We start from the raw sequence: 23,972 nt of genomic DNA, 5'->3' as shown, positions 1-23,972 counted from the left end.
GCAGGAGTGGCTGCAGACTGGAGCAGAGACCCACCCCTACAGCCCAGGGGAGATTCCCTGCAGGATCTGAGTCTGTGGAGAGTCCAGCAGGAACAGCTGTCCCAGAAGAGCTGCAGGCTGGGGAGGGGCCTGTGCCAGGGAAGGGAGATGCTTAGCCAAGGGTCCATTAATCCGTTGCAGAAGGAAAGTGGTGGAAAGTCTGGAGAACAGGCTTATACCAAATACCAGTTGTGTCATTAGGTCACAACAGGCTTGTGTCAGCTGCGAGACAGTGTCATGACATTGCTCTTGCTAACAAGGAAATGCTATTGGAACCTCCTGCAAGTTTTCTTTGCTGCAGTCTGGCTGTACACATGGCAGGTTGGGGAGTGGGTGCTAAATTTATCCCACCCCATCATGATCCCATAACTGAAATGCTTCCTTTAAGCACCTAGACTGACTTGATCTGGGGCTTGGCGATCCCAGCATACATGAGAAGACAGTTCAGGCCTACAGAAGGCAAGTCATCATAGGTGAGCTATCTTGCCCTTAGGAAATGCCTGTCTGTCTCCACTGTTTATAGAGGACCTACAGTCTAGATAGGGCTGAATCTGGGCTACCTCTTGAAAACAGGAATCAAAGGCCATTTGGACTTACTTCCAACGAAGGGGATCCTATGTGCATCTCTTTATAGCCTTGATTCATAACAACTTAGCCCCAGCAGACAAAGGACTGTATAAAGACTGAAATATTAAAGAAAATAAAAGAATTTGAAAGTGTCAGCATTTCCACAGAGTTTCTGGCTGGCTGATGGGAAGGAGTTCTACAAGAGCAACTCTGTATTGCAGACATTCATTGCATGAAACTTTACCATTTCAGCAAGAGATTTGGCATAAGAGCGTCACAGCCCTCAGAAATTGTGACAAGGTAATACCTCCCACTTTGAAGAGAAAAGCCTCAGATCCTTTGTGATGCTTTTTGGAGATTAATGCTTCAGAATTTCTGTAGCGGTGGGAGACCAATATCCCATGGCAATTCTTTACTTGATCAGCTCAATCTCTTTAAGTGTGTATATTTGATAATCTTTTTTGATTTGAGTTGGTTGCTAACAGCCCATGGCTGTGTGGAGAACACCTTACAATTATCCAGCACCTTTCATCTGGAAGCCTTAGGGCTTTGCACATATTAATATTATATTAATAATTAATTGTGTTAATAGTAATGCCTCTTCCTTAATCAATGTGGGGATTGAGATTCAGAAAGGCTACTGAGTTTTTAACCAAGGGTATCTAAAACTGGGTTTTGTTTAGATGAAGGGAATCAATGTTTTTGTAATTACTGCATAATTGTGTTTCTGGAGACACCCAGTGAAGACAGACAGCTCCAGGACTAAACAAAGGAGTTGTTTTACTGGACTAATATAACTAATGTCAAAAAAACACAGGTTTCTGCCTACTTTTCCCATCTGAGTATAAGCCTAAATAGTCAGAGGTTGAGATCATTCACATGCTCCAGTGAAGCTGATAAGACAGAGCAAATTCCAGTCATAAGCCTAACTTGGGGCTAAGCGAGTACTGTATTAAAGTGGATGCTAATGATAATAAAGCACCGATTACTGACACACAATTATCCTTGGATCAGTGAGGATCCCCTGCAGTGGTGACTTCTGTCTGCCTCCCTGCAAATCTGCTAGGAGTTCCAGCACAGGGACCTGAGGAAGGGGGGAATGGTGGACTTCAGGTTTATTGTTCCAAGGATAAAAGCCCTTAGGCACCTGTGAAGAAAGCTTAGCAACAAAGTATTAAGCATGCATCTAAGCACCCTTTGAATAGGCAGGCATGAATAGAAGTGTAATTTGAGGGTGAGGGGGAGAGGATGAGGTTCCAAGTACAAACCACTGCCAAGGGCATTGTAAAAAAACCCTCAAACAAGCAAGCCAGGCTGGTCTCTTCAGCTGAGCCAAGAGGGTGTTGGTGAGAGAGAAAGTCCTGGTCATATTGCTTGATGCAATAGCACCTAGAGAATGTGAAGTGTTCATGAAGTGCTATGTATTTATTTTTATTCCTACCCACTCATTATTGTATCTGACACCAGTTCAAACAGACATTGTGGCATGTCTTTATGCTGCTTGTCCCTTTAAGAATTTCTCTGTGCATACCCCATAATCTTCCTCTTCCCAAGCAGTCCTGTGGTGTGTGTGTGGCTAAGCAGCACATGATTGTAATAGGTTAAAGAGAGTAATTAACAGAGACCACATCAGAGCTCTTGCAAAACATACAATGTGTTTATTCAGCATCGTGTCGGCTAATTCCTAATGAAAGGGCACTGCACAGCAGAGTGCAGGACCCCAGTGGTCAGAAATAGTTCCACTTAAATGTTATTTACCTACAAAGAGCTCAGTTCTAATTAGGGGCGTGGGAGCCAGCAAGGGTGAAATCAAATCCTTGTCCCAACCATATCCTCCATGCTAGTGCCTAAAAAAGTCTTTGAATAGACACACAAATGCTCAGTTGCTTTTGATTTGTATGCTTTTCCGCTCCTCTAAACTTCCTGCTTTTGCCTGAGACTGGAAGTAGGACAGAATGAAAGATCATGACAAGATTTGGCTCTGTGGTATTTGTAGAAACCTCATGCAACACACAAAATTAAAAATTGCCTGATCTCACAAGATGCTGTAGAGCACTGAGAGCTAAACACTTTGTTTCCTTGTGCTAGGCTGGAGGCAGTAAAAGCTAAAACCTCCTTTGTTTTGCGCAATATATTAGCAGTCTATTTATGGTACTTAAAAGGATGCTACATCCTATGGAATCTCACCATTAAATTTTTTTTCCCATAAATATTTATTCCCCCAGCATCCCAGTAAATGAGAGGAATGTTATTATTTCCTATCAGAAACAGGGAACAGAGATTCATAAAAACGTTAAAATACTTATGAGATGCAGACAACCTTAAAGGCACCCTGGTGGTCTTGAAAATTATGTTTAGCTGGCTAAAGACTTTGACTCCCAAGAGCAGCATATTTACATGGGGACAAGTGAATGGTTTTAGACTACCCCCTTGCTTCTCTGCTGGACCTGCACACTCAGACCACTGAAATGGACAAGTCTGGGGAGCACATTCCAGCTCATGGTAACATGCTTCTGCTGCAGAGACCCTTCAAGGAAGAGCCTGGGCACGGTAGATCTCTCAGGTTATTCTCTATGAGATGGAGAGTTGGAGAAGGGTCATGTTCCTACAGGGAACCAGGGTGGAAAGGAAGAGGTAAGGATGCATTCAGCCCACTACTGGCTGCAGCTAGTTTGGTACTACCTGCCTGTATCCTGCTGCTGGCTGCACTGAGCCTTCTATTTCTAAGACAGACCTCCAGGGTCTAAGCATGTGATTTCTCTGGTGAATGACCTAACTGAAACGGATCCCACCTGTTACTACAGGATTTATCCGTGGAGATGAATCCTGAGAGCAGGGCAGGGTGATGGGAGTCATCTGCCAACTGCTTGTAATCCTCAGGGTGAGAATCCTTGGGCCAGACAAAAGTGGAGGGCTCTTCCAAGCTGTCAGGAAATTTGGCAGGATGATGACAGAAGTAATGAAAAATGTACCTATTTGTGCTTGCACTTCAGACATACCTTTGAGCATGTTCATCAAAAGGTTCATGAACTAGGGTTTGAAGAACACTTTTTTGTACTGTAATCTGATAATTTCCCTTTTATAAGCTTTTCATTGCATTTCTTTTTTTTGTGCTGGAGACAGGAATGTGTGAAACCTGTCAGTTCTCCTTCCTAGGATGTTGCATGAACTTTCTCATCAGTTAGTTATGAACCAGGCTGTTTCACCCCCAGATTTCACTTTGAGTGAAGTTTGAACAATCCCAGAATCTCAGCACAAAGTCATATGCAAATGAAAGTGTAAACTGGTGTGAGTTAGCCAGTATTTTGTTCATGCAATGACATTCATGAGTGTCTGGAAGTCTGTGCATGCATCCCAAACACTCTCTGTGCACTGAGGAGTACAATATCTTCCAACTCCCCCAGACCTTTGTGACCACTGAGTCAGTGTAAACCCAGCCCAAACTGGCTACATGAAACTTGTCAAGTTATAAACTGCAGTGGGACTGTCTAGTCCTGTAGGGATCTGTCTGTCTGTTTAACCTGAGTTCCCAAACTCCCACTTGGAACTCTTACGTGTGCCCAGGAGGATCTTTCTGAAGAGAGATGAATGACAAGTCCCCATCCAGACCTCTGTGGTGATACAGAATTAGGTGTCAACTGCCTAAATTCTTCCTACAGTCTTAAAATGCCACCAAGGGAGATGAAATGTTGGTTTGAGGCTTAGAGCTACCCCTGTAATCTCATATCCAGGCAGGGAGAGATGGGATGTGTGGCCTGATCTCCCCTTACTCTGTCTCTTTTGCAAGGTTGGATGCAGAGCATCCTGACCTCAATGAACTCCTGAAAAATGATATTACACACAAAAAAGCACATTAAAAAAGTGGCAATGTCCAATTTTTGCCTTTTCCTCTCTGTCAATCTAAGCAGTTCAAGTGTTTCTCATTTGAACTGGAGCAGAGTCCCAGACCATAAGGAAGTGCATCCATCTTCCCACACTTGATAGTTTGCAGCAAAGTAGGTTTTCTTTGGTTGCAGCAATGAAACTTGAATGCAGCAACTTCAGCTGCAAATGCTCTGACCAGAATGGGCACAAGCAACCTGAGAATGAGCATTTGACAGACCCACACCACAGTTTTCTGAGCATTTCCAGCACCAAACCCTTTAAACTTATCTGTTACCTTCTTTTTTTTTTTTTTTAATTCTGAAATATTTTGCATTTAATTACCAACTAGTTTGTCTTAGGTTGGCAATTTTACATTTTTTAAAATTTTATTATTTGTTTGAAAATCCCATTTATTGTAGGTAGACAAGTGGAAATCTCTCAGCAATGTGTGAGTAACAAGGACTTCAAGAACTTGCAAATTGTAAGCTGAAGGGACAGAGGTTTGAATTACATATAGAAAACCTCTGGCAAATTTATCTTATATGGAAAAAAATTACACAGGACAAGGGAAATGTATAGTTTCTCTGATAAAGCCATGGAAATGTATAGTTTCTCTGATAAAGCCATGGATGTGTCTGTGTGGATTCCAGGAAGATTTTGAGTGTATATCTCCAGATTCTTATGATCCTGCACTCAAGACATTGATTTTAATTAAACTATTATTTATAGATATTTAAAGTTGTCACTTCTAAGTGAACACTCTAGCACAACTTACACAGATTCTCTGGTACTGGGAGTTGTCAAATGTTGCAACAATATCGAAATTGTTCCTATTTGTTAATCATTACCTGAAAATTACTGTCTGTGACTTCTTATTATTCCATAGGAAGAGATTATATTGGAGGAGTAAGCAACAATGAAGTTGAATATTTTTTCTCTCAGGTATATGTGTTCCCATGGCTAGCACTGCTAAGCTCATCTGCTCATTTGTTTTTTCCTCCAAAAATCAGTTATTCCAACCATTCCAGCCCCCCAATACCCTGCCATCAATTAAAAAAAAAAAAAAAAAAAAAAAAAAAGCATTATAAAAAATTCCTGTTTTGATTTTTTTTCTGAGTTAAAGCTTTATTTCCTCTCTCTTTGCTCCCCTCTAGCTTTGAGGTGTGTCTCAGCACAGAATCATTGTGAAAGGCACACTGTTTCTCCTGATATAAGAGCCATGAAGCCAGCCAAAATGACATTCTTTAAAGCCAAGTGGAAAGAAAATGGCTTTGAAGCACAGGAAGACATGAACATTCAGTGTTTCCTTCCGCCCCTGTGGCTTTCACTGAGGCACTCCCAATGATTTCTAAGGTATTATCTTTTGCCTTTTTAGCTTCTTCATTGATTTTTTTTCCATCCCATTTGTAATGTGAAAACTAAGTCCTGTCATGGACTATCTATAAAACATACAAGAGAAGACTGGATTATGATAAAGCCTTTTACTGTTTTAGTCCTGAGAGCTTCTGCTCCTCCCAACAAGGGGCCATGATTTAGCCAGCAGTGAGCAGCAAGTCATTCAGAGCCTGTTTGTCTCTTTGGCCATTAGGAATCAGATTCTTTCTGTCTAGCCTGTCTGCACAAGCTCTTTTTTCTCCTGGTAGAGGTGGTCTGCTGGAGAAGCATGAGACTGATTCCTCTGTGGCACTTTTGCACTGCCGGGACCTTTAGGTTGGTATTTCTGCAACAGGCCCCCACAGATGTTACACACAACATTTTGAGCATTCAACTCCCTAAACCTGATTTTGAAAAATCAGCAATATATTGTAGCATTAGGATCCTGGAGACCTCAGCTGAAGATTCCTGCAGGCCTCATTGCCCAACTAGTTTAGCAAAAAGGTGAAAGAACAGAAGAAAGGAAACCATCTCCATTTTATAGATATATTGCTCAGATGTGAGAAATGCACAAGGAATGAATGGCAAGGTCTGAATCACCCATTTGGAGTCCAGCAGATGAAATAAAAACTTCCAGTTTCTGTTTTTCCTTTTAGCTGGAATAAATCAAAGCAGCAGTGGAAAGCACAGGTGTAATCTCAAAAGCCTGCAATGGCTCTGTTTGGAGAAGCAGGTGTAGAAGTACTTGATTTTTCAAATGAAAACACTGTTCTGCAGCTCAGAAAGAGATAAACATCACTGTTCTGCGGAATTAAATTGTTCAAGAAAGTAAAATAAAAACAAGTGAAAGTGATATTCTATTACACCAAGATAAAGTGAGTTGAAGACGTCATGGGACAGGATGATCCAGGGGCCCAGAATATGCAACTTCAGCGTAAATCAGCATGTTCTGTGGGTGCTCAGCACCTTCAAAATCTGTCCCCTCAGCATATTTTTCCTTAATCAGAAGCTCTGGATCATTGCCAAGCACTAAAATGTTAGGTTAGGCAAAAGAAAGTTAGTTAACTTGTTGAGTCAAGAGATTTCATGCAAGTTGCTTTAGAGAGAGGCCTTTTTGTTCTGAGGATAAGCCAATGGTTAAATGTTCTTTTAGAATTTATATATATTTAATTTGGAATTAGAAACTCCATAAGGCAAAAGGAATGGGGAAACATTGCATCTTCCAGCATGTGAGAAATTCTTTGAATTTTTTGAGAAAGGAGGGAGATAGTCTGGAAAAACTATTTTCAATACTAAAGAAAAGACATTCTATTTCACTGATGAGAAGGTATTGGTCTGTGGAACTGAGATTTCTTAGCTGCCTTTCTTCCACATTTAGAAAACTCATGTGCTAAGATAGGTATGTACAGATTTTATGCACCATTAAGCACAAGTTTTCTTTCTTTGGACTGAATGTTTCTGTCACCTAGAAAGTTTCCTCAAGATGGAATAGAGCCATTCCATGTTCATCTTGAGGTATCTGTCAGCTCCAGAGTCCAAGTGCTTGGTCTGCAAGTTTTCTACTTCAGCACACACCTGGACTACATGGGAATATCTGTGCATGTTGGATTGCTGGGACAAAAGATATAGAGAAAGTGAAAATTTTACTCCTTATAGTTTTTCATGGTATAGTCCTCTCCCAAGAAGCTTCACACCAGGAATAAGCCAAAATTCTAGGTTTACCTAAACCTGTTTGATTTTTGTTTGGTTTTTTTTTAAAATGCTTGGTAAAACAATCAGGGACTGTATAGAAATATTTTGCTTTTTCTGGAAGAATAATTTTGTGAAGGAATCTAGCAAAAGACTCACACAGAATATCTCTATTTTTCTTTAAAGCCCTCACTTAAAATATTTTGAAGGGGTTTAGATATTTTAACCTCAAATAAAGCATAGATCTTAAACCTGATACCTCATTTTGTGGGTGAACAGTGGTGGACCATAGGTATTTTGGGTTAATGCTTTATCTTCCACCCCCACTGAAGGGCTTTCAGTTTTATTTCAATATTTAAGTATTCATTTACAGTTATATACATTTATGCTTACATTCAAGACAGAATCACAGCCTGCCCTTGGGACTCTTGTGTAGAAAAGAGCACTGCTGGGTTCCAGCAGCTCTTCTTGTGACTTTTTAACCACAAAAGAGCACCACTTCAGAAAAAGTGGTGAACTTCTCCAGTCATTACCTCTTCTGAGAAAGAAGAAGCCTTTGGCTCAGGTAAACTGAGCAGAGTGAACATGTCCCTTCTGCATTGCAGTGGGCTACCCTGCTGTGGAAATGCCAAAACAGGATCCTTCCCCAGAGGGATGGTTTTGTGAACAGTGCCAGTGTCTCTTTGTTCATCATAATTTGAGCCAAAACAGCCTGATTTAGCAATGGCAGGACAAACCCTTTTGACACCTAATGAAACAGTTCCTTGTCATTCCTGTTTATCAGACTTGTGCATTTTATGAAGTGGTCACCTGATGTACAACAACTGCCTAAAGGACACCCTCTAAATTAGAAAATACTTTGTCCATATCTATGGTAGCAGTCAGTTCCAGGGTGCTGTTTTCTTTAAACCTTCATGCCACAGCACTTTTTGTTTCATACTTGCAATCTCACTAAGCCAGGGATGAAAAGCAGTAGGCGAAGAGCTACCTTCAGCCACAAAACCCCGTGTAAATTTCCATAGTGAATTTTCAGTCCTTTCTCTCTATTGGAAATAATTTGGGAAAACTAAAAAACAGGAAGTGAGAAAACCTACATAAACTGATTTTTGTATTACTCCTCAGACTCATGACTGAGCTTATCTTTCCGTTTAATACTGCAGGATGTATTTCTGAAATAAAGAACATGTATCGAAAGAAAACATAATGGAGTCAGTTAATAATTAAACACCAGCAATTTGAAATATACCCATAGAGGGATCTACTGGCTATCACAAGCCTTACATATTTGATAATTGCACAGGCAAGCTTTGTTTAATGAATGGTGATACTTCAGGGAAAAGAATCATGTAAGGAATTGTTGTGAAAGGTTTTATTTTAATAAAAGAATGTACGATCACACAAGCTCTTATATCATATTCTTTCCCACACAGGCTCTTGCATACTTCTGGCAAAAGCATTACCTGTTTACATTTGCTTTGTTTTCACTCCAGCTGCCTGTGACTAATCCTTGAATGCAAGTGCTAAGGTTGACTCTGTTGAAAATGGCTATGGAGGGGTTTGGAGCTGTTTGTTGACAATGTTTGGCAATAAGAGGAAATCACTTCCTCTGAAACGTAGCATAAGTAAAAGGCCATCAGAGGGTCTGTACAGGGTCAGCCCAAAGGGCTTTACAGCCCAGCATCCTGTCTCTGAGGTTGGATAGGAGAAAAAAGGAAGAGTATAAGCTAGAAAAGAGAGTACAAACAGTAAGTATGCAGAGATTCCTCCATCCTATGTGCTTTCAGGGATTTTTGTCTCAGGCTTTTTTTGAGTTAGTAGTAGATCTCTGTAACGAGTATTGTTCAAAGGTGAAAACTGGTACTAGCACTGAAGCTGACTGTCTTGGACTGATTTTCTAAAAGTTTCTCTGTACTTCAGCCACTTTGCCACTCCATTATCATGCTGCAGTTTCCAAGCCCTTGCAGTGACCTCATGTTTGCTCAGTTTATCACAGAAAAAAATAGATGTCACAGGGTCAATCTACTAAATTAATAACTTAGTGTAACATACCTGGGCTTGTGCAAAGTTTTGATGCTGTCTCACAAAAAAATTCTTGTCTCTAAACTGGAAGGACATGGATTTGATGGATGGATCACTTGGTAGATAAGGATTTGACTGGGTAGTTGCAATCAAATTCTAAGCCAATGGCTTGAGGTGCAAGAGTAGAAAGGTGACATTCCTTGGGATCAGTACTGGGACCAGAGCTGTTTTACATCTTTGTTGGTGATGTAGTCTGGGATCAAGTGCACCCTCAGCAAGTCTGTTGATGTCACCCAGCTGTGTGGTGCAATCAAGAGGCCAGAGGGAAGGGGCACCATCCAGAGGGACCTGGACAGGCTTGAGAGGTGGGACCTGGGAAGCTCATGAAGTTCAGCAAGGCCAAGTGAAAAGTCCTGCCCCTGGGTCAGGGCAATCCCAAGCACAAATACAGGCAGAGTGGAAAATAGACTGAGAGTAGCCCTGAGGAGAAGGGATTGAGGGTCTTGGCTGATGAAAAGTCCAACATGACCTGGCAATGTCCTCTGGCAGCCCAGAAAGCCAGCACTGTCCTGGGCTGCATCAAAACCAGTGTGGGCAGCAGGTCAAGGTAGATGATTCTCCTTTCTCCTGTGCTCTGCTGAGACCACACTGAGAGTGCTGTGCCAGTTCTGGGGCCCCCAGCAGAAGAACATTGGACCTGCTGGGCCTGCCAGAGCAAGCACAGAGGAGGGTCATGAAGATGATCAGAGGGCTGGAACACCTTTCCTATGAAGACAGACTGAAAGAGTTGGGGCTTTTCAGCCTGGGGAAGGGAAGGCTCGGGAGAGCCCTTAGACCAGCCTTCCAGTACCTAAAGGGGGCTACAAGAAAGCTTGGAGAGGAAATTGTTTTACAAAGGCAGGTAGTAATAGAACAAAAGGGGAGTAGCTTTAAACTGGAAGTGGGTGGATTTAGATCGGATATAAAGAAGAAATTCTTCACTGTGAGGGTGATAAGACACTGGAACAGGTTGTCCAGACCTGTTGTGGATGCCCCATTCCTGAATATGTGAAGGCCAGGCTGGATGGGTTTTTGAGCAACTTGGTCGATTGAAAGGTATCCCTGGACATGACAGGAGGTTTGGGTGATCTTTAAAGCCCCTTTTAACCCAAACTATCCTGATCCCCTTATTCTATGATTAGAATCATAGAATAGTCCTGGTCATGAGTAAGAGTTGAGGAGGAGGAAAACCTTTGCTATTTCCAAACAAAAATATAACTAATATATTTTTTATGAACTATGAAGTTAAAAACCAAAACAACACTTTTCATATTTTAAAGAACAGAAATATTATGGTCGAAAAAGAAAAGCATATGTAAGATGAACTTTGGTCATGCTTTCAGGGTTTCTATGCTCCCAGTTTCCTCTTAGCCCTGGAGAATGGTCTCCTCTGTCAGGTTGCCATCAAGATCTCTGTACAAAGTTCACTTTTAAGGACCTCTGCTTTGCTTTAGTAGTGCTGACATCCAAACCCTCAGATGTCCCAGGAGATTGTATTCTCCCAAAGCTGCCAGTCTGGTAACAATCTGAGGGCATAATAATTCCAAAACTAAGGAGGGCATCCACCAAAGCTATCTTCCCATATGTGCACTTTAAGAATTCAACTCTGTGAGAGAGCAGGGTCCTCACTTTCAGACCTGTGTTTTAACCAGCTGTTTTTTGACTAATATTTAGGTTCTGCTATCTTTATATCAATGCTTTTCTTTGGCCAAATCTCAACCATCTCCCTTGAGAGGACTCCATTTCTAAAGAGGACTCTAAATTTGAACCTCTGGTTATGTGGATCACTCACACACACAGATGCATGTCTGGTTGTGGGTTTTATCTCCTACAAACTCTTAGCAGAAGGGTACATGGAGACAGGCTTTATGTCCTTGCAATCGTTCATTGAGGACCCAGTTGATGCTTCAGAAGACGAGACCAGGAGAGTAAAAGACCCAAAGGCAATTCAGATTTGAGGAACGTACATGCTGTTAAAGAATAATCTGAACAGAGACGCAAAATACTTATTCCTATTGGGTGACAATTTACTATCAGACAGATCTCTCATTCAAGCTTTAAGGTAATGGCTAGCAGTAGTCTGAGAAGCAAAAACTGGAACTGGGTCATTTACTAATTAGCATGTTTGTGTTTTCCTTAATTTTATGATCTTGTAACTTAAATACATCTTTTTTGCTACTTTGCTTTGTTTTGCTACTATGAAATGGCACAGTCAGAAGCAATGAAGGACATGATTTTGGATTATATTTTACTCTGACACTGATCTTTGACATGACTTAGCTACTTTCTTCTCCTAAACAGTGTTCCATGGCTTTTGTTAAAATGGTGTTTTAAAAGTTAGGGTGTGGAAAATGTTATGGAAGAACCAAGGGTCTGACTAACCACTCTTGAACAGAGCAGGCAGGATTCCTGGATTCTGCCCTTGCCCTGCCTTGCTGCCGTGTGTGAACTTGGCTGGATCCAGCTGATCTTTAACTTAGAATACTAGAATTATAATTTAATGAAAACCCCCCAAATAAGAAAATATGTTGTTTATAAAAGTATCTACATTTTTCACTCTCTTAGCTCTTTTGTTAGCCTACTTCACCCTCCACTGTTAGCCCAAGTGTATCTACATACAAACCTTTTAGCTATATGAGCTTCTCAGGTGATGACAATGCTTTCTGTGTCTATTGTGTGTAAAGATAATTACTTCCAGAGACACTGGATTTCCTGTCCCGGAAGGTGTTTGTGGTCGTAGTAACAAAAGAATTAAAGCACAGCAGGAACAGTGGGGATCAGAAAGCATCCTGGTAACACCAAAGACACTCTGTACTTTGGAAATCTTCTTTTCCCTTTTTTGACAAAATGTAATTTTAACTACATCCTTTCCTTGACAGCTCACCCTGCCCAGAATCTCTTAACCATACAGTACAGGATTGATACAAAACTCGTTTAAATCAATAAAGATGCCTGCAGACCCCTCTGATTCTGAGTTTAGAGGACTGCAACCTATTTTTGCTCTTTCTTCAATGTTTTAGCCCATCTTACTTTGCTGCAGATGCTTTTTAAGCAAAGCAGGTGAAGTCAATCCTAATAATGTCTTTTGTCTCTTCTGTCTTTCTTCTTTGATGTATTACTAGGGAAAGTAAAAATGTACTTTTAGCGTCTTCTGGAGTGGCATTATTGCAGTGATTTACACTGCTGTCAATCCTAGCTGAGCAGAGTCCAGGTAGAGAGATTAAATTAGCTATAAATGAGGAAAGGATGTGTTAGTGGCAGAGGTTTATCTGTAATTTGAGCTGCTTAGGGTTCACTTTGGTAGCTCTTCTGTGCAATCTCAGGCAAAACATTTTGAATGAGACCTGAAAAGTTACTTACTTGCTTAAGTTCCAATTGAGGCAGATTCCCAGAGTGATATACAGATTTTTTAAACTGCTATGGTACTTCATAATACAAAGATGCCTACTTTTTTCCATATAGGTTTGCCAAAATGCCTCAGGTCACATGTGCTCATACTGTAGATGTCCACAGGTGCCTTGCAATGAAAGGAAGTGCTGATAATACATGACATCAGGTAGCACAAAGGAACCTGCCTCTCCCTGAGAGAGGAGTAAGTCAACTCATCTGGACCTGGAGACAGCATAGAATAGCAGGACAGCAGATGAGACATGGTAATTTTTTAACTCATTATCATTTCATTAAATCCTTAGGGAAAAAAAGGACAAGAAAACAAACTGGCAAAATCCCAAACAAGGCAAACCTTTCAGGACTGAGGCAACCTCATCTATGTGCATCAATAACTGCCTTGATTTTCAGAGCTGCTGAGCACTTGCTGCCCAGGTGGTGCCTGTACCCTGGAACCAGAGGATGCTTTGTCCTGCCAGGATGTTTTAGTTACAGGTGCCATTTTTAGTCCTTGAAATATCTAGCATGGCTTGACAGTTTAACCTTCTTTATTTAACCTTATCACATTTTCAGCATTTTTCTTTCACTCAGATGTGGTTTTCTTTAGTATGTAACTTTCTTAGAAGTTGAATTGCTTTTTTTTATCATCACAGCTTGCAATTTCATCTCCTCAGAAAACTCAGCTTTGAAAAGAATGGGTACTCTGGTTCATTTCAAGTTGTGCCTGTTCCTGGGTAGTCTTTCAGAAAACAGGGAGGTTGCTCTGAGAGCAGAGCACTGCCCTTTGGACCTAGGTACAAAGCCTCCATCAGGAGCAGTGGTTTCAGGGAGCTGTGATAGGGCCATGATCCCAAAGACAGTTGAAAGGTAGGAGTAGGACCTCACACCTGGGGTGGAGACGTGAGTAAAAACTCTTGGCCAAACGGGCTCCAACATAGGTGTGGAAAGATAAATTAGTGGTGTTACAGTGCTGTCTCAGATGTTCTTAAAGAAGTTCTGGGAATAATTTCTATGAAAGACATTCACCCACAGGGCACAGCAGAATTGCTGATTTGGGAAATAGGGATGATTCACTTATGTAAGAGACACCCATACTATTAGCATATAAGATGCACTGCTTATCATAGCTTTTTTAGTGGCATTGTGCCTAATTAATTCATGACACCTTAATTAATAAGTATACAAAGAAATATCCCCACATGACCTAAGCATTATGGAGGAGATTGTGCCCTACAGACTCTGTCTAATGTTGGTGTGAAGGAACATTCCCAGTTTCTATATGAGTTCAAAGTGTGTATGAAGTTTAATTCTAACTGTGGTTATTTTTTTCCTAAGGGTGATTTAAAACTACCAGACTGAGGACCTGAAACCAAATAGTGTTCAAGGACAAAAGTATCCTCAAATTCTGAAGATTATTCATTCTACACCCTAGCTTAACAGATGGTTTCCATCATTGTAAAGGGCCACACTGAAACCCAGAGTAGAAAATTTTCTCTGAACATCAGCCAAGTGGTATCAAGATATTTGTGTCTGAATACCTGGATGTACTGGTGGAAAAAGCCACGAAATGCTGAAGGATTTCTTACCTCTTAACAGCTTCAAAGCCATGGGGGAAAAGAAAGTTCTATTCCATTTGACTAGAAACACTTAATAAAGTTAATTTAGGAGATATTTCAAATGCAGGTGAGACAGAAGAAGTCATGGACTTGGAAGTCACAAGAGCATGAAGACTTTTTTTAAAAATGTGATGAGGACAGTGGGGATAAATATCTACAGGATGAAGGCTAGACAACACTGCAGATATTTTAGGCTGGTTCTGCTCTCAAATGCATCTGATTTGCATCATGAGCCCCCTGCTTCCAAAAGTGAGAACTATGGAACGTTGCTTTTAAATCTCGGTATCAATCACTGCAATATTTGCTAAACCACCAGTTTATGATTAAGATGTGCATATTCAGCTTAAGGGGTCTTAAATACATAATTTATCATTGTGTTGTAAAATATTGACATAAATATTTTACTATTTTGTGCGTTAGATGCTTAACAGCCCCTCAGCAGCGTGAGGGACTGAGATGTCACCTTGAAGATCTGTAAATTCTTCTAGCTCATGTTTCTGATTGTGCCTAGAATGACAAATTTCAACCTTTTTCTGGGTAAGTTAACATTCCTGAATTCTGGAATAAATTTTCAGCAAATCCAGCCATAATTACGGTACAGGAGGAAAATCAGACTATTTGGTCTTGAAATAAGGACAACAGTTCTGTGTAGGCTTTGATGTGCGTCTCTGAGTGCAGTGAATTCAGGGCAAAATTTCAGAGATGTGAACCGAAACAATCTGAAAACATCAGGTATGAAAGGCTGTTTGGGTGATATTTGCTTATTTTTCCTATTTACAAGACATTTGGCATGCTTTTGCGTATTTGACCAGTGTACTCAAAGTAATGGAAAACAAATTATTTTGTTCTCCAGGGATTCTGTTCAGGTCTCTTGAATTCTCCATCTAGGCCCAGGATTTTAGTTTCTATCCCTCAGGCTAAGGAAGATTGGATAGTTCATCCATGGAATGTATTAATACCACTTCTTAATCATCCAGAGCAATCACTACAGGTTGTGCAACACACAGCACTCCTTTTTTCTTCAGGGGCTGTGCTTCCTGACAGCCAAGGAGAGAGAAAGACTGCAAATTAAATCCTGGCCCCCTTGTATGGAGGTGCTATGTCTTACCTGAAAACAAGAGCTCACTTTGGCATGCTTTATGATCACAAGTAGGAGGCAATAACTTAGAAGCAGAAAATACTGAGGTACAAAAGTTTCATTTGTGTCTGTCAGGAGAGGGTAGAAAAACACACTTTGGATCAGGACTCCAGAAATTTGGGCTTCATCCTGGCACCAGTACAAAACTCCTGTATTGCCTTGGGCAAGTGACTTTGAAATTCAATTCTCAGTTTGCAAAATGGGGGTAATAAAGACTCACAGAAAAGTTGGAAGGATAACTCCATTAATATTTATGAGGTGTGTAGGTACTCCAGTGCCAGGAACCTTTTGAGCTATCTGCCCTACTAAAGGACACTCAAGTTCACATTTATTTTGGTGAGGACACATGCTAGAATGCCAACAGGAATTTGCTGCTGTCTTTTTTGAAATTAGTTGAAAAAATTGAATAATTACATTTTGAAAAATGCATGTGTATCAACACTTGTCTTCATACTAAACAAAGGTAAAAAGTTGAACTAGATGTACATTATGTAACTGGCTGTTACCTGATGAACCACAGTCTTCCAAGGAAATAACTACTGCCTCCTGGGAGGTGTGGTTCCATGACAAATAAGTTTATGTGGAATAACATGATTATAAATGATCATGTTCCGTGGCTGCCACAAAGCCCTTCAGTCATTCTACTGTAGGCACTGAGAATGTTTTAAAAGACACTATTTTATTTTGAGTTTCTTGTTAGAGTGTTCTACCAAAATCTGTGTTTACTGGTTTGTTTGCAGTCAGTTCCTCCCCACCCCCAAGTAGGTTTACTTGATGTTAGAGGCACTGTATGATGGGAAAATGACACATTGAGGAGAGTTTTTTGAGTAGCTCTCTATCCTTTCCCTAAGAGAGTTTTTTGAACCACTCATCTTTTGGCATTGGGAACTTTACCATCATATCAAGGCCTGATTTGTAAAGATGAGATCAAAGGAAACTCTCTCTCCTTATGTCTGTACATTTGAACTAACACTCCACAGCAGGTGAGAGTACATTTGCCCCTGCCCTCTGCTACCAAGAGATGTTATGAAATCATCCTGTATCTTTTAAATGCTTTATCACTTCTTGGAACAGTTCTGGGACTTGTGTTTCAGCATGTTTATTTTCTGTGGGAACAGCGATCTGATTGCAGTGCACGTGTGTGGGTGGGTAGATTATAAATTACAGACTCTGAGCTCAGGTGCACATCTTGGGAGTGACTTTTAAATAGTTGTATGATTAACAAACCTTTCTCCTTTGTGGAGTGGAAAGCAACTTCTGTCTCGAAGATCACTGCTTTATTTCAGGAATTATACCACATGGAGCCTGCATGACTAGATGCTGGAGGGGAAATATTTGTTGTGTTATGAATGTGAAGCCAGCTAACTAGTGAACTATGGGATAATTTATAGTCAACAGATCTTAAGGGTAGGAAGAGGGGGAGCTTTACAGGAAACACGTTCATAATTTTGGAGGGAGGTGGCATGAAGGAGGCAGCCTTTTATGGATGGAGTGGTTTAAGAAGGTCTTGTCGCCAGTTCCTTCGGGCTGTCCCTTGTCTGGAAGCTGTCCTTAGGCTGAGCAGCACATTTGTCTTTGACAAATTCTCCTTTTCCCTCAGTGCAAAGTCAGTGAGGTTGTTGTGAGCAGCCAGGAGCAGCGGATGCAGAGTGCTCATGTAATTATTCAGGGTGGCACAGCTACCTGCCCTGGAAGGCCAGCAATGAAGAGCCAGTAATTAGGCTGGATTCAGGGGAATTATATGACCTCACTCCTGGCTGCACTGAGATAGGTACTGCAGTTTTTATGGAGATGGATGCCATATAAATATCTAGATAGATTAACGATCTAATGGAGGCTTTTTTGTCATTATGACATCTTGAAACTCACTACCACTGTTAGTCCATCTGTGTATGGATTGCAGACCCAGGCCAAGAAATACTTAAGCAGATGCTTAACTTTAATTTTAGAAGCAGGCCCATTGATTTCAAGGAGAGTATGTGCATTTTTTTTTTTATTTAGCCATGTTTAATGAGTTCCTAAACATAGACCTAATCCAATTTTCCATAAAAAACAATGCCCAGCATGCCTCAGAATAAAAAGCTAAGGAAAAACAAAAAAATTGAATGGTTTTAGTACTATGAAAAACAGAGCAGCTTTCTGATTAATTCTCCTTTTTAATCTGTGTTGCAATTTTAATGCATAATCCAACTGGATTGTTCAAACTAAAGAGATACAGTCAAATTTATGGAGTATTTCTATTTAATGTTCCAAGTATCAGTCTAGAGCATATGTACCTGATTCTGGAAATCTTGTGTTTGTAGAACTTTAGTTGATTTTCACAGGCAATGTCTATGCTTCCTTCTCACAAAACAGAACCAAATGTTTATAAGCAGTTGGAAATAGACCATTTGTTTTTATATGTGACTTTCCACTGGCAGTGTTCATGGAGAGGGCACACTCAGTATGTACTTCTTAAAAATCTCCTTTTGATACTGTTTGCTAGGTCTCATTCATTATAGAGTTGAAAAAATAAACAAATGAAGTGACCAAAACAAATTGGACAGAATTTAAAGGGTCAGTACCTCAGGGTAAATATGACCTCAAATGCAGAGATGGTACTAACATTACATGACAGTATTAGTACTGTTAGAGGTGGTTTTAATGAAAAAATTGATATATCCAGGTAAATAGCTTCCTATAGGACATAAATTTAGACAGTGTTGACCTGAGAAGTTGCAAGTTTAAAGGAAAATTATTGGAAGTTAAATAGGATCAGGACAAAACTGACTCATGGCTAAATTCATAGATAAATATTGGAAAGAGCAAAAATACGGACAAGGACAAACCAATTGATTATCAATGAATTATATACAAAATATTTCAGTCTGATTGTAGCAAATTATAGTCAATAACAGAAAAGTTCTATAGGATTTTAGGGCCATATTTTATATTCACAGTACAGAGTACTCTAAAAGAAAATGTGTTATTTGTATATGCATAAAAATCTCTGTATGTGTCTATATACACATACCCTTAATGAAAAAAGAAACACATTGGTTTAAAAGAAGTAATATATGCATTGCTTTCACTAGTTTAAATTTTCCTTGGCTAAACAATGCCTGTTTGAAGAAGATGGCAAATTCTTCTGTAGACAGTAATTCTTCCTTACTTCGTATAACTTTTGTGAGAGACACAAAGTGCCAATAGTTAGGGAAGAAGTTATAGCTTCGTCCAAGGTACAGGGCTTGAGAACAGCTCAGTCAGGAAGAAGTTAAAAGGAACAGAAGCTGTTGCTGAAAACAACTTTGTGGTACTGGCTTCTCTGCTAGAAATGTCATTGAACAGACTTTTAGGTAGTTCATAATTTTCTTATAAAATGTTTTCAGTACAGAAATATAGGATTTTAAAAAATATTTAAATATTGTAATATTTATTGTAATAGTGTAGCACACACTGTATAATAATTTGAAGCTGGAAATAGCTTCTCATAATTTTCAGCTGAAAGAAATTGTTTTTATCATATTGGAATTAAAATATTCACAGATCAACTATGAAAAAAAAAAAAAAGGTTTTCAGAGAAGATCTAGCAGTTCGTATTAGGTGAAGATATATGCATTTAAGTGACCAATTTTTAAAATAGCTCAATTTCTGTCAAATTATACTTCTTTATTGCACAGTGTTGCAATATGAAAATGACTGCTATGATTGGAGGATATATTCTGTTTCCTGTATCCATAATGTATTGGGAATGGACTGGTGGGCTTTCCTTGGAAAATTTCAGTCTGTGGCATAAAGCTACCAAATCTCTGAGGTAAAAAGTACAAAGTGGTGACATGAATTATATAGGGGGAATGTGAAGACCCTTAGCAACAAATAAAGATTTTGGGAATGGTGTTGGCTTTGACATTGGAGAATATGCCCTACAGAACCTTGGAGAACTGGTTGGTCATTGGAGATTAGGGTGTGGCCCATCTTATCAGCACGCAATTGTCCACATCTGACTGGACAAACTGCATCCTGAACTCTACCAGCCAAAGCTCCAGCAGCTGCACTGGAGCAAGATAAGTAGTTTCCATACACCTAAACAGGTGGAATGGGATTTGGTTTCCTTGGTTTTAAACACTACAAGGTTGTATCTGCACCTAATTATTTGTCTGTTTATTTTGTTTGCTTTCAAATTCCACTCTGATCTGTGGAAATTCAGTAAACGCATCCACTGCATCCTAAGACAAATATGGGGTTGGGGTGTACCAGTTTTTCTCTAGATTTTATTTTCCACAGAGATTAGATTTCCTAAACCAATGAGAGATCAGCTTAGATGTAGACATCTTTGTTGTACGTACCTCAGCTTGGGTGAAAAATACACCCTTACAACCTGGTTAAAGGTGGCCTTACACTAAGACAAGGAAGACTGGTCTGACACTTGGGGTTCTTCCCAGATTAATTTAATCCTTTCAAAGAGAAACTTTCACGTTAAAAACTCCCACCAGTAGTCAAGTTAGAAGAATGTTGTAGACTCACAGCTCCAGGAACAGTGTTCCTGAAAAAAAATTTCAGTTGAAAATGTGAAGTCAAAACACCTGGAATTCTCGGAAGTGCTTAAATTTTTCAGTTATACTGTTGAACGAGTCCTTAATCTTGAGTTGTTAGTGTTTGGCACTAGTACTGTTGATATCCCTAATCTTAAGGATTTAAAACTTGGCATACAGCTGTTGCACATGAGAAAATGAAAAAAAAAGGGTATGGGAGATCCATGGAGGCCCAGACTAAGTCCCTAGGGGATAAGTGCCAGTGGTCTTCTCTTTGGAAAGCAAAAAAGAATCATAGAATCATAGAATATCCTGAGTTGGAAGGGGCACACAAGGATCACTGAAACCACTGTGCAACTGGGGGCAACACCTCTTCTTCCTTTGTTGCTGTATGAAGGTGATGGCAACTGCTGAGTCCTGCTGTTGAGGTTTCTGGTGCTAAAACATTTTAGCAATGGTATTATCCCCAGGGTGGGAGGGTGTAGTCTGATCATGAAGTCAGAAAGCTTGTGCTATTGCTGTCCAATGCACTTGAGGATAAAGGTGTGTCTTCCTTTGCCTTTTAGGAATTGAAGAGGGGATTCGTATATTTTCCATCTAAACAGACACTGAGGTGCCAACTGCTCTTTCGCTTCTCACGCAGATGCTTAGGACACTGCATAAAAATAGATAATTCACTGGGCTTGTCTGGGTTTAGCACAGTAATTTTCCATTAGAGAAATGTCAAGAGATTCTTTGGCATCAGTAGGAACAACCTTGTCAAAATGGATACAAATCAGAGTCCTGGAAAAGCCTGACAGAGAGAAAAATTAAGGTCCCAGCTTTCCTTATTTCCTTACGTTATTAGTTAAATGAAGATTTTTTTCTTTCTTTCTGAAGCCCAAATAAGCACTAATTTTGTTACAAACTGCCCGGGAACAGTGTAAGGAAACTGGACTCCTAGAAAATGACCAGAATTTTCCAAGGAGAGAATGGGGAAGCTGTAGCAGTTTAGGAGAGGGGTGGCAGGTTGGATGTGGAGATAGAGGGTCGTAGAAACAAAGGAGAACATTATCCAAGGTCACCTGGGGAATAACATAAAAGGGAATGAGGAGCACAGGGTTGCCACAACTGTGCTGCATTAGGGAAAGTCCATCTGGAGAAGTGACTGTAAGTGGAATACAGGATAAAACTGCACAGAAACATGGAGGTGGAAATAGGAGACAACTGTGAGAGGAGACAGGAGCCCTGCCATATCTGGCTGGGTTACACCTGGAGCAGATGTAACATGAGGAACACATAAAAAACCCCTGTCACTTGGAGTGAAAATGGGCATTAGGGAGAGCAGGAGACAGTGGAATAGGTAAGGACACATAATAGGAAACCCATGTGACAATGAGGGAGTGAGTGAGGACCTGTGGGGTAGAGGCAAGGGATGGGAGATTGGAAAAGGCATTTCTGGTAGAGCAAGAATGGGCTTGCAGGAGTCCCAGGAGGCAGTGTGGTGATCCTGGACCAAGAGCATTACAGAACCACAGTATCACACATGGAGCACCAGTGATTCTGATGAAAAGGTTACAGCTGGACAAGCTCCTTCAGGTCAATGGAAGCTGCACAGCCAGTGTCCATGCTCCATCGCACCCTGCCTTGCATCCAGGCTTGGTGGCACCTGCATACACCAACTGAACCCATGTTCCTTGCACAGAGAAAATGCTGCAACAGGAGAAGGATGACGGAAGGGAAACCCAGGGTACTGAGGGTATGTGAGGACAAGCAGAGTTCACTGAAGGAGAGCAGCTCTCAGTGCATGGGCACCATTTTATAGCAGGAGGAGCAGCCAGGGGAACGAGCAAGGTGGAGGAGGCTGAGTATTTCTTCAAAGGTGCTGGCTGCAAGGCATGGGAGGAGAGCCAGTGGAACAAGTAGGAGAAAAAGGAGCAAGGCTAAAAACTTGGCATGAAGGGGGGGAAAGCTTGAGGGGAGATTTTTGTGCTGTTAGGGATCCTCTGATAATAAATCAGATTCCTTTAAAAAAAGACAAAGAATTATTGAGGAAAAGACTAGCAGTACAAGTTGCAAAAGAAAGAAAAGTCTTACAGTGGGTGAGCTCCACAGTGTGCTCAGAAAAATAAGCTGTATAACAGTGCTTGTGCCTGCCACCCAGCTGCTGCAGGCAAGTGTGGAACTGTCCCTGCTGTCACTTCTCCTTCTTTTTGTGGTCAGCAGTGCCTCAGCTGAGAGCATGTTCTTGTTTCAAAGCTCACATAGATCATTACTCACAACTTTCTCTCATCCTCCTGCCTCTGTTTGACTTTGAGTAGAAGAAGGACAAAGGAAGATTTATCCTTTCGGTTTTCCAGTGGTGTTTCTTAGCAAAATATTTTTGCAGCATCAAGGTTTTCTGTAAAGAAGCTTGTTTTAAATTTTGAATTGGAGTTAATTGTAGAAGCAAAAAAGGAGAAATACAGGAAAGCTAAGCAACTGCAATCAGCAGGGAAGTTTCCTTTCCTATAATATTTTTTGTTCAAAAGAGAAAACAGCCACAAAAATGTAAGAAAATATTATGTCTTAATCTTTTTAATGACCAGAACATTCTTCAGTGATGAGTCATATTTCTGAGAAAACCTGAATTAGGATATGATGAAACTTTGATGCAATTTATGGAATTGGTGGAAAGCTGTGAAGTAGGGCTAGTCACTGCTGGGCAACAGACTTCTTGATTGAAAAATATATTAGCTCAATAATGGATTCATTAAAATTTCTGCATATCCTGTTGACAGAGAGAAAGAGATTTTGGCCCTGATATAGGGAAGGGGAAAAAAAAAGAAAGTTATGAAAATATCAGTTAGACCTTATTTATAATGAACTCTAAAAATGTAAACTTAAGCTAACCAAAGTGACTATCCAAGCTCGTTCTGCTGGGTCCCTGTCCAGTAAACACAGAGAGGCACCCTGAGACAGCAGTTTGTTCCCTTCTTCTCACTGCTTGTTTGGAGACAGGGAAGAGTTTCTCTGGACTGACCCAGGAGCCTGGGCAGTAGTCCTTATGCAGCCTCATGGGCAGTAATGCACTTGAGCTCAGCTGGCTTCACTGTCCTTCCATTCAATTCAGTTGTACCATATTGATTATTTAAATAAATGTTTTCTGAAGATTCTTTATTTCTTGTAGTATCATCTGCACAAGATTTCAAATGGATTCTGGAAAAGCAAACTCTCCTCCTCATGCCTTTAACTGACTAAACATGCTACTGCCTTCAGTGCCAGTTTAGATAATTTCCCAAAACAAAAAATATACCCCTCAAAAATTTCTAAATCAGCATTGTCTAAACCTTTAGTCTTAGCTTCACTGAGTCAAAATCTCCTTACAGGAGGGCATTGTGCCCCTGTGTGCTCCCACACAGCTGCAGCAGTCAGAGCAGATTAACTGCACTCTTCAGCCCACCAGGTCTATTGTTAGTAAAGTGGAAGAAACAACCTCTCTTCGATGATGAGCAAAAAGCTTCTAATCTGTTGCACAAAGAAGAAAGATGGTTTTTTTCCCAGATGCATCTCGAACTCACATGAACTCCCACATCTCAGTGGGAAGTAGGTGCACAGATAAGGCAAGGGAAGTGCAGTGGCTGCTGAATGAGGTGGGTTCTTAAGTGCAAGGGATACAACATCAGCTTTCTTCGTAGACTTGTGTGGCAGCTGTGCAACTTCAGAATGATTTTTCCACCTCAAAGTGAGAAAGTGCTTTTTAGGTTGTGT

General features: G+C 40.5%; 1 long non-coding RNA gene across 1 annotated transcript in view; it reads left to right on the top strand.

Moving 5' to 3' along the window:
* The window catches only part of LOC131576341 (uncharacterized), a 155,614-nt gene that overhangs the window by 111,482 nt on the left and 20,160 nt on the right, over positions 1–23,972 (top strand). The window contains exon 6 of the long non-coding RNA XR_009276959.1: positions 5,625–5,823. This is a non-coding gene — a long non-coding RNA (uncharacterized LOC131576341). The remainder of the gene's footprint in view (positions 1–5,624; positions 5,824–23,972) is intronic.

Source organism: Poecile atricapillus, chromosome 2 (assembly GCF_030490865.1).
Source record: "Poecile atricapillus isolate bPoeAtr1 chromosome 2, bPoeAtr1.hap1, whole genome shotgun sequence".
In the NCBI taxonomy this organism is placed as follows: Eukaryota; Metazoa; Chordata; class Aves; order Passeriformes; family Paridae; genus Poecile; species Poecile atricapillus.
This window is presented reverse-complemented; position numbering and strand designations above follow the sequence as displayed.